Below are 12,137 nucleotides of genomic sequence, written 5' to 3' on the forward strand. Positions count from 1 at the left end.
CCCCCGCCCCCCCCCCCTCGGGTCCCGCGCCCCCCCCTCGGGTCCGCCCCCCCCTCGGCTCGGCCCCGCCCCCCCTCGGCCCCGCTCGGCCCCCCCCCCCTCGGCCCCCCCCGCTCGGCCCCCCCTGCCCCCCCGCTCGGCCCCCCCCTGCCCCCCCACTCGGCCCCCCCTGCCCCCCGCTCGGCCCCCCCTCCCCCTCGCCCCCCCCACCCCTTGCCCCCGCCCCCCCACTCCTCGGCCCCGCCCCCCCAAGGGCACCGAAGTTCAGCTTGCCCGGGGCGCCAGCAACCCTAGGGCCGGCGCTGTGTCAGGGATAAAAGAATGACTAGGGTAAGAGTAGGGCCAGTCAAGGACAATGGTGGGAAGTTGTGTGTGGAGGCTGAGGAGATAAGCGAGATACTAAATGAATACTTTTCGTCAGTATTCCCTCAGGAAAAAGATAATATTGTGGAGGAGAATGCTGAGACCCAGGCTATTAGAATAGATGGCATTGAGGTGCGTAGGGAAGAAGTGTTGGCAATTCTGGACAAGGTGAAAATAGATAAGTCCCCGGGACCTGATGGGATTTATCCTAGGATTCTCTGGGAAGCCAGGGAAGAGATTGCTGAGCCTTTGGCTTTGATTTTTAGGTCATCATTAGCTACATGAATAGTGGCAGAGGACTGGAGGATAGCAAATGTGGTCCCTTTGTTCAAGAAGGGGAGTAGAGATAACCCCGGTAACTATAGGCCGGTGAGCCTAACGTCTGTGGTGGGTAAAGTCTTGGAGAGGATTATAAAAGATACGATTTATAATCATCTAGATAGGAATAATATGATTAGGGATAGTCAGCATGGTTTTGTGAAGGGTATGTCATGCCTCACAAACCTTATCGAGTTCTTTGAGAAGGTGACTGAACAGGTAGACGAGGGTAGAGCAGTTGATATGGTGTATATGGATTTCAGTAAAGCGTTTGATAAGGTTCCCCACGGTCGGCTATTGCAGAAAATACGGAGGATGGGGATTGAGGGTGATTTAGAGATGTGTATCAGAAATTGGCTAGTTGAAAGAAGACAGAGAGTGGTAGTTGATGGGAAATGTTCAGAATGGAGTTCAGTTACGAGTGGCGTACCACAAGGATCTGTTCTGGGGCCGTTGCTGTTTGTCATTTTTATAAATGACCTAGAGGAGGGCGCAGAAGGATGGGTGAGTAAATTTGCAGACGACACTAAAGTCGGTGGAGTTGTAGACAGTGCGGAAGGATGTTGCAGGTTACAGAGGGACATAGATAAGCTGCAGAGCTGGGCTGAGAGGTGGCAAATGGAGTTTAATGTGGAGAAGTGTGAGGTGATTCACTTTGGAAAGAATAACAGGAATGCGGAATATTGGCTAATGGTAAAATTCTTGGTAGTGTGGATGAGCAGAGGGATCTCGGTGTCCATGTACATAGATCCCTGAAAGTTGCCACCCAGGTCATAGATCCCTGAAAGTTGCCACCCAGGTTGATAGGGTTGTGAAGAAGGCCTATGGTGTGTTGGCCTTTATTGGTCGAGGGATTGAGTTCCGGAGCCATGAGGTCATGTTGCAGTTGTACAAAACTCTAGTACGGCCGCATTTGGAGTATTGCGTATAGTTCTGGTCGCCTCATTATAGGAAGGACGTGGAAGCTTTGGAACGGGCGCAGAGGAGATTTACCAGGATGTTGCCTGGTATGGAGGGAAACTCTTATGAGGAAAGGCTGATGGACTTGAGGTTGTTTTCGTTAGAGAGAAGAAGGTTAAGAGGTGACTTAATAGAGGCATACAAAATGATCAGAGGGTTGGATAGGGTGGACAGCGAGAGCCTTCTCCCGCGGATGGAGGTGGCTAGCACGAGGGGACATAGCCTTAAATTGAGGGGTAATAGATATAGGACAGAGGTCAGAGGTGGGTTTTTTACGCAAGAGTGGTGAGGCCGTGGAATGCCCTACCTGCAACAGTAGTGAACTTGCCAACATTGAAGGCATTTAAAAGTTTATTGGATAAGCATATGGATGATAAGGGCATAGTGTAGGTTAGATGGCCTTTAGTTTTTTTTCCATGTCGGTGCAACATCGAGGGCCGAAGGGCCTGTACTGCGCTGTATCATTCTATCTATCTATCTAAGAAGTCTTACGACACCAGGTTAAAGTCCATCAGGTTTGTTTCAAACACTAGCTTTCGGAGCACTGCTCCTTCCTCAGGTGATTTCAGGTGAAATTTAACAATTTCTACATTCATCACAGATTAGCCTGTGATCTACTCTGTACCCTAGGCCATGACTTTTCAATTCTCCTTGGTAATGGGAGAGGTGTCAGAGGCAAGAGGATTGCAAATATTAAACACTGTTAAAAAAAGAGAGAGAAATATCTAATTAGTAGGCCAATCACCTAAAATCTGCGATGGGGAATTTTTTAGATATGCGGCACGGTGGATCAATGGTTAGCACTGCTGCCTCACTCACAGCACCAGGGACTCGAGTTCAATTCTGATCTTGGGTTACAGTCTGTGTAGAGTTTTCACATTCTCTCCATGTCTGCGTGGGTTACCTGCGGGTGCTCCAGTTTCCTCCCACAGTTCTAAGATGTGCAAGTTAGGTGGATAGGCCAGGCTAAATTGCCCCTCAGTGTTCAAAGTGGGGTTACAGGGAAAGGGCAAGGATTGGATCTGTGTATGGTGGTCTTTCAATGGTCGGTGGGCTGAATGGCTTCCTTCTGCCAAAACTTGCTTATCCTAGCCACTGTCATGTGTGCCTGGTGGACTACCTTAAACAGTAACGGGGAAAGGGGGCACCCTTGCCTCGTCCCTCAGTATAGTTTAAAATACACAGTAAATACTCAGCTGGTTCGTACGCACACTCGCTACTGGTACCTGATAGAGCAACCGCACCCAGTCGATTAAGCCCCACCAAACCCAAACCTTCCCAGCGCCTCCCACAGGTAGTTTCACTCCACCTGATCAAAAGCCTTCTCCGCATCCATATCTACCACCACCTCCGCCCCCCGCTCCTTCTGAGGGCATCATAATAACATTTAGAAGCCTTCGAACATTGGCCTTGAGTTGCCTACCCTTAACAAATCCTATCTGGTCTTCCCCTATCAGCCTCTAGACACCGTCCTCTACCCTTGTGGCCAGTATCTTAGCCAGCAGTTTGGCATCCACATTCAGCAGAGAAATTGACCTGTAAGACCCGCATTGCTCCAGATCCTTCTCCCGTTTTAGGATAAATGAAATCGAGGCCTGCAACATTGTTGGGGGAGGACTCCATTTTCTCTTGCTTCATTAAATGTCCTCGCCAGCAGCGGGCTCAATATCTCTGAAAACTTCTTGTAGAATTCCACCGGATAGCCGTCAGGCCCCGGGGCCTTGCCCTCCAGCCCCTTGATTATTTCCTCAATTTCAATTGGGGCCCCCCAGCCCCTCTACCAGGTCCTCCTCCACCCTCGGGAACCTTAACTCATCCAGAAACTGCCTCATCTCCTCCACTCCAGCCGGGGGTTTTGACTCATATAATTTACTATCAAAGTCCTTAAACACTTTGTTCTCCCCCGCTGGGTCCAGGACAGTATTCCCCTCTCTACTCTTTACTTTACCTATCTCCCTGGCCGCCTCTCTTTTCCTGAGCTGGTGTACCAACATCCTGCTTGCCTTTTTCCCGTACTCATAGACCGCCCTCCTTGCCTTCCTCAACTGTTCCACTACTTTCCCTGTGGTCAACAGCCCAAACTCCACCTGTAACCTCCGCCGCTCCCTCAGGAGCCCTACGTCCGGGGCTTCCGAGTATCTCCTGTCCACCTGGAGTATCTCCTCCACTAATCTATCCCTCTCAGCCCGTTCCACCTTTTCCCTGTGGGCCCTTATCGAGATTAATTCCCCTCTCACTACTGCCTTCAAAGCTTCCCAGACTGTTGCTGCAGAGACCTCCCCGATATCGTTTGTTTCCAGGTAGTCCTGGATGGACTTGTTAACCTGCCCACAAACTGCCTCATCCGCTAGCAACCCCACATCCAGTCTCCACAGTGGCCGTTGCCCTCTCTCCACACTAACCCGTAGATCCACCGAGTGCGGGGCATGATCCGGCACTGCAATTGCCGAATACCAGGTATCCACCACCTTCGGCATTAGCGCCCTGTTCAGAACAAAAAGGTCGATACAAGAGTATATCTTGTGGACATGAGAAAAAAAGGAAAACTCCTTCGTCTGCGGCCGTGCAAACTTCCATGGGTCTACATCCCCCATCTGTTCCATAAAACGCTTGAATTCCTTTGCCGCTGCCGGCCTCCTTCCTATTCTGGATATTGACTGGTCCAATTCCGGATCAATGACTATGTTGAAGTCCCCATGATCAGGTTATGTGACTCTAAGTCTGGGATCTTACCTAACACCCGCCTCATATATTCCACGGCGTGCCAATTTGGAGCATGTATGTTCACAAATACCACTCGCACCCCCTCCAGCTTCCCACTCATCATCATGTACCTACCCCCCTTGTTTGACATGATTCTCCCAGCCTCGAATGCCACTCGTTGGCTGATCAAGATCGCTACCCCCTGGTCTTTGAGTCCAGTCCTGAATGGAACACTTGGCGAACCCACCCCTTTCTCAATCATGCTCACTCAATAGCTCCCACCCCTGGCACCAAACAGTCTGTCTCCCTACTGTTCACTCCTCTGTCCCCCCCCCCCCTCCCCCCACATGAATAAACATTTTAACAGCATCACATTCCCCAGTAAACAAACAGAAAAAAAACACTGGAAAAACAAACACTTCAGAAAAATAGTCACCCAAAAAGCAGAACTAAGTTCAAAGCCCATCCCCCCCCTCAAACAAGGTATCTGCAAGACAAAACAACCTTTGACCATCCACACAGCCCATTATTTCACACAGAAATACTTAAATTTTTACAATCCAACACCACAAATCGCCGCCACAGAACTTCTCCAAGGTTTACATGTCTTTTAAATTGCCTCCAGCTTCTTTTCTTGAATTAAGGTCCATACCTTGTCCGGTGTATCAAAGTAGAAGTTCCTTTCTTCGTGTGTGACCCACAGACGGGCTGAGTACAGCATCACGAACTTCACCCCCTTAAAGAGGGTCGTTTTTGCCCGATTGAACCCAGCTCGCCTCTTGGCCAAATCCGCTCCCAGGTCCTGATGAATACGCAACTCACAGTTCTCCCACTTGCTGCTCTGTTCTTTCTTGGCCCACCTCAAAACATGTTCCTTGTCCATAAAACGGTGAAAACGTACCACCATGGCCCTGGGCGGTTCGTTCACTCTGGGTTTCCTTGTGGGCTCTGTCCACTTCCAGGGGCCAAGGGAACGCCCCAGCCCCCATCAACTTCTCCAACATGTCCGTCACATAGGCCCTCGCATCCGATCCCTCACTGCCTTCAGGGACGCCAACAATTCTGAGATTCTGCCTCCTGGACCTATTCTCCAGGTCCTCCAGCTTCTCCTGCATTTTTTTCTGGCGGTCGTTCATCACCCCACCTTGCTTTCCAGCATGGTTATATACTCCTCATGCTCGGACAACTTTTGTTCGACCTCCTGGATCACTCTCCCGTGGGTTTCCTGATTCTGAACCACTTGATCAATCGAAGTCTTAAACGTGTCCAGTGTGTCCTTCTTCAGCTTGGCAAAACAATCCTAGAAAAACTTCACCAGCAGCTTCGTTGACCACTGCGCCGTCTCCCCATGGCTCTTGCCCTCCGCCATGCTGTCCCGTGTTACCAGCTCTGCTTGCTTCTCCCTTATAGGATTTTGTTGTCTCACCCGGCCACTTCTGGTCCAATTCTCCATACACCGGAGGGGTATTTCTCCTCACTCTTCACTGATTTATCCCATAAAATCCGAACAAAACCGAGGGGAAAAGGTCCAAATGTCCGTTACAGGCGGGAGCTATCAAATGTGCAACCTGCCCCTCCATGGCCACCACCGGAAGTACCACACTTTTCAGGGTTAAACTCCATCTGCCACTTCTCAACCCAGCTCTGCATCCTATCTATGCCTCTTTGCAGCCGACAACAGCCCTCCTCACTATCCACAACTGCACCAATATTTGTATCGTCTGCAAATTTACTGGCCCACCCTTCAACTCCCTCACCCAAGTCATTAATGAAAATCACAAACAGCAGAGGACTCAGAACTGATCCCTGCGGTACGCCACTGGTAACTGGGATCCAGGCTGAATATTTGCCATCCACCACTACTCTCTGACTTCTATTGATTAGCCAGTTCGTTATCCAACTGGCCCAATTTCCCACCATCCCATGCCTCCTTACTTTCTGCATAAGCCTACCATGGGGAACCTTATCAAATGCCTTATTAAAATCCATGTACACTATATCCACTGCTTTACCTTCATCCACGTGCTTGGTCACCTCCTCAAAGAATTCAATAAGACTTGTGAGGCAAGACTTACCCCTCACAAATCCGTGCTGACTATCCCTAATCAAGCAGTGTCTTTCCAGATGCTCAGAAATCCTATCCTTCAGTACTCTTTCCATTACTTTGCCGACCACCGAAGGAAGACTAACTGGCCTGTAATTCCCAGGGTTTTCGCTATTCCCTTTTTTGAACAGGAGCACGACATTCGCCACTCTCGAATCTCCTGGTACCACCCCTGTTGACAGTGAGGACGAGAGGATCATTGCCATCGGCTCTGCAATTTCATATCTTGCTTCCCATAAAATCCTTTGATTATCCCGTCAGGCCCGGGGGACTTGTCTATCCTCAGATTTTTCAAAATGCTCTACACATCTTCCTTCCTAACAAGTATCTCCCTGAGCTTACCAGTCTGTTTCACACTGTCCTCTGCAACAATATGGCCCCTCTCATTTGTAAATACTGAAGAAAAGTACTCGTTCAAGACCTCTCCTATCTCTTCAGACTCAATACACAATCTCCCGCTACTGTCCTTGATCAGACCTACTCTCCCTCTCGTCATTCTCATATTTCTCACATATGTGTAAAAGGCCTTGGGGTTTTCCTTGATCCCACCCACCAAAGATTTTTCATGCCCGCTCTGAGCTCTGCTAATCCCTTTCTTTAGTTCCCTCCTGGCTATCTTGTATCCCTCCAGCACCCTGTCTCAACCTTGTTGCCTCAGCCTTACGTAAGTATTCTTCTTCCTCTTAACAAGACATTCAACCTTTCTTGTCAACCATGGTTCCCTCACTCGACCATCTCTTCCCTGCCTGACAGGGACATACATATCAAGGACACGTAGTATCTGTTCCTTGAACATCTTCCATATTTCAATTGTGTCCTTCCCTGACAGACGATGTTCCCAACTTATGCACTTCCGTTCTTGTCTGACAGCATTGTATTTACCCTTCCACCAATTGTAAACCTTGCCCTGTTGCACGCACCTAGCACTCTCCATTACTAATGTGAAAGACCATAAGACCATAAGACATAGGAGTGGAAGTAAGGCCATTCGGCCCATCGAGTCCACTCCGCCATTCAATCATGGCTGATGGGCATTTCAACTCCACCTCCCAGCATTCTCCCCATAGCCCTTAATTCCTCGCGACATCAAGAATTTATCTATCTCTGCCTTGAAGCCATTGAAAGTCACAGAATTGTGGTCACTATCTCCAAAATGCTCCCCCACTAACAAATCTATCACTTGCCCTGGTTCATTACCAAGTACCAAATCCAATATGGCCTCCCATATGTCGGGCAATCTACATACTATGTTAGAAAAGCTTCCTGAACACACTGCCAAACACCACCCCATCCAAACTATTTGATCTAAAGAGTGTGGTGATCGTAGATTGACTAGAACATAGAACATAGAACAGTACAGCACAGAACAGGCCCTTCGGCCCTCAATGTTGTGCCGAGCCATGATCACCCTACTCAAACCCACGTATCCACCCTATACCCGTAACCCAACAACCCCCCCCCCCTTAACCTTACTTTTTTATTAGGACACTACGGGCAATTTATCATGGCCAATCCACCTAACCCGCACATCTTTGGACTGTGGGAGGAAACCGGAGCACCCGGAGGAAACCCACGCACACAGGGGGAGGACGTGCAGACTCCACACAGACAGTGACCCAGCCGGGAATCGAACCTGGGACCCTGGAGCTGTGAAGCATTTATGCTAACCACCATGCTACCCTGCTGCCCTACTAGATACTAGTGATACCCTGCTGCCCTACTAATAGAATGACTAGATACAATACAACTGAGCAAACACTAGAGGGAGCACGGGAGAGCTATAAATACACCGGGACAGGAAGTGAGGACACACTTCACGGAAGGCAGAACTGATAGCAGGACAGACACACAAGCAGGCAGCATTTGAGGTAGCCGTATGTTAAGCTCTGAAGAGAGAACGAATTCACAATAAAGCATTTTCTCCACATTTGAGACTACGAGCTTTATTAAGACACGAGGAACAACACATGGTACCAGCAGTGGCTTCAGACGCTTACTACAGGACAACTCAGCTGCAGACACAGAAAGAACAAAATGGCATGGAAATCTCCTACTGGACATTCGACTTGGACGAGTTTCCACTCAATATTTGGGAAGTTGAAGTAACTCATGACTACTACCCTATGACTTCGGCACATTTCCAAAATCTGTCTTCCAATCTATTCCTCCATAGCTCTGCTGCTATTGAGGGGCTCTTGAAAGCTCCCAACAAGGTGACGGCTCCTTTCCTATTTCTGACTTCAACCCATACTACCTCAGTAGGCAGATCCTTCTCGAACTGCCTTTCTGCAGCTGTTATACTATCTCTAATTAACAATGCCACCCCCCACCTCTTTTACCATCCTCCCTCATCTTATTGAAACATCTATAACCAGGAACCTCCAACAACCATTTCTGCCCCTCTTCTATCCAAGTTTCCATGATGGAATATGGAATATGGCCTCCCCTCTGGTCGGACAATCGACATACTGTGTTAGAAAAGCTTCCCGGACACATTGCACAAACACCACCCCATCCAAACTATTTGATCATTCTATGATCATTCCGTAATCATTCTATGAATATGGGAAAATTAATTGTTACTTGCAAAATATGAGTTAAGAAATTAAAGCAAATGCAGATTGTGCTTGATTAATAATAATAATCACTTATTGTCACTAGTAGGCTTCAATGACGTTACTGTGAAAAGCCCCTAGTCGCCACATTTCGGCGCCTGTTTGGGGAGGCCGGTCTGGGAATTGAACCCGCACTGCTGGCCTTGTTCTGCATTACAAGCATGACAAGCCAGCTGTTTAGCCCACTGTGCTAATCCAGCCCCTAAGGGCTGCATGGTGACACAGTGGTTAGCACTGCTGCCTCACAGCCCTGGGGACCCTGGTTCAATTCGGCCTTAGCGAACTGTCTCCGTGAGTTTCCTCCGGGTGCTCCGGTTTCCTCCCAAAGTCCAATGATATGCAGGTTAGGTGGATTGGCCATGCTAAATTGTCCCTTGGTGTCCAAAAGATGTGCAGGTTAGGAGGGGTTATGGGCTCATGGGATAGGGCAGGGGAGTGGGCCTGGGTTGGGTCAGTGCAGACACGATGAGCCGAATGGCCTCCTTCTGCACTGTAGAAATTCAGAAAATTCTGTGATTAACATTATTGAGTTATTTGTTGAAAAATGGAGGGTTGATGAAAGTGGAGTGACTTGTGTGTTTATGAACTTAAAAAAGGTATTTGATAAATTACTACATAGCAGACTTGTCATAAATGGTCACAGACCTCAAATATTTTGGACTTCCGGTGGTGGCCATTGTGTGAGTGGTTGCACAAAGGGCAGCTCCTGCTTGAAGGCATAGAAAAGAGCTCTTTTTACCCACTATTGGGTGCAATTTTGACAGAAAGGTGGATTGGATTTGTTTATTGTCACGTGTACCAAGGTACAGTGAAAAGTATTTTTCTGCAAGCAGCTCAACAGATCATTCAGTACATGGAAGAAAAGGGAATTAAACAAAATTCAAGAAAATACATAATTGGGCAACACAAGATATACAATGTAACTACATAAGCATTGGCATCGGATGAAGCATACAGGGTGTAGTGTTAATGAGGTTAGTCAATAAGAGGGTCATTTAGGAGTCTAGTAGCAGTGGGGAAGAAGCTGTTTTTGAGTCTGTTCGTGCGTGTTCTCAGACTTCTGTATCGCCTGCCCGATGGAAGAAGTTGGAAAAGTGAGTAAGCCGGGTGGGAGGGATCCTTGAATATGCTGCCCGCTTTCCCCCGGCAGCGGGAGGTGTAGATGGAGTCCATGGATGGGAGGCAGGTTTGTGTGATGGACTGGGCGGTATTCACGACTCTCTGAAGTTCCTTGCGGTCCTGGGCCGAGCAGTTGCCATACCAGGCTGTGATGCAGCCCGATAGGATGCTTTCTATAGTACATCTGTAAAAGTTGGTAAGGGTTAATGTGGACATGCCCAGGGCAGCACGGTGGCACAGTGGTTAGCATTGCTGCCTACGGCGCTGAGGACCTGGGTTCGAATCTCGGCCCTGGGTCACTGTCCGTGTGGAGTTTGCACATTCTCCCCGTGTCTGCGTGGGTTTCACCCCCACAACCCAAAGATGTGCAGGGTAGGCGGATTGGCCACGCTAAATTGCCCCTTAATTGGAAAAAAATAATTGGGTTTTCTAAATTTATAAAAATAATAAATAAAAAGTTTTTTAAAAATATGGACATGCCGAATTTCCTTAGTTTCCTGAGGAAGTATAGGCGCTTTTGTGCTTTCTTAGTGATTGCGTCGACGTGAGTGGACCAGGACAGATTTTTGGTGATGTGCACCCCTAGGAATTTGAAACTGCTAACCATCTCCACCTCGGCCCCGTTGATGCTGACAGGGGTGTGTACAGTACTTTGCTTCCTGAAGACTTTGTTTCCTGAAGGTGTAGCTGAAGGTCGGAGGAGTAGATCCCCCGGGAGTGGTATGTTCGCTGGTTACCAAACCCGGCAGAAGAGGGTGAAAGACCTGGTCAAGGAATTGGAGGAGACCTGTGGCACAGCAACCAGTGAAAGGATGGCAGAGGAGTAAGGGCTTGTGCAAGTCGGAAAGCCCCAGATGGAGCAGTTGATGGCCTTCATCAAGGATGAGTTCCACCAGCAGAGGAAGGAGATGCAGGAGGATCAATCGAAAGCGGTTGAAGGGGCTGCGGCACCCCTGAAGAGCTTGGGAAGGTTGGAGAAATGTTTGGAGGCGCAGGGGTCGCAGATCCAAGAGATTGAGAGGGTGATTTGGGGTCGTAGTGATTGGGTGGGTGACATTGGAAGCGGTGGTGGGGCTCCTAGGAGACCTCTGCAAGGCATTGAGAGCAAAGGTGGAGGAGCAGGAGAACAGTTTGAGAAGGCAGAACCTGCGGATAGTGGGCCTGCCTGAAGGAGTGGAAGGTGTGAGTGCCACGAGGTACATGTCAAGGATGCTGGTGGCAGAGGGGGTGCCGGATAAGGTCCCTGAAGTGGACAGAGCGCATAGGTCTCTGAGGCAGAAGCCCAGAGCAGAGAGCCACTGCGAGCGGTGATCGTGAGACTCCATTAGATCGTGGAGAAGGAGAAGATTCTGCAGTGGGCCAGGGAGAAGGCAACTGTGTATGGGAGGGGAACAAAGTCCGAATATATCAGGACATTGGAGGCGAGCTGGCGAAACGGCATGCAGGGTTCAATAGGGCCAAGGCAGTGTTATATCAGCAGCAGATTGGGGTGCTCTACCCGGTGAAATTATGGGTGACGTTTGAAGGCCGTGAATATTACGTTGAGACCCCAGAAGCGGCCGAGGACTTCATCAAGGAGCATCAACTGGGGGAGAACTGAATTGAAAAATTCAGGGGGACTGAGTTGCTGGCACTTTGAAATGATTGGGAATACGGGTGGAGTTGGGGTAGGGAGTGGGGGGTTTACTTTTCCTCCGATCTGGAGGGGGTTCCGTTTCTGGTTTTTTATTTACTGTTGGGTTGACAAAGGGCAACAGGGGTGTAACATTTATATGGGGGTGGCTGTCTTCAACACCCCTCCTGTTTTCTGGGGCTGTGTGTGTTTTATCTCTTGTTTGTTTACTCTTGGGGGAGGTGAGCTGGGGTTCGAGATGAGTCTTTGTTTGGATGGGGGAGGTCAGGGTCAGCAGGGAGCCTATTTCACTGAGCAGAGGAGAGGGGGTCGGGGGGGGGGG

Source organism: Scyliorhinus canicula, chromosome 11, assembly GCF_902713615.1.
Source record: "Scyliorhinus canicula chromosome 11, sScyCan1.1, whole genome shotgun sequence".
In the NCBI taxonomy this organism is placed as follows: domain Eukaryota; kingdom Metazoa; phylum Chordata; class Chondrichthyes; order Carcharhiniformes; family Scyliorhinidae; genus Scyliorhinus; species Scyliorhinus canicula.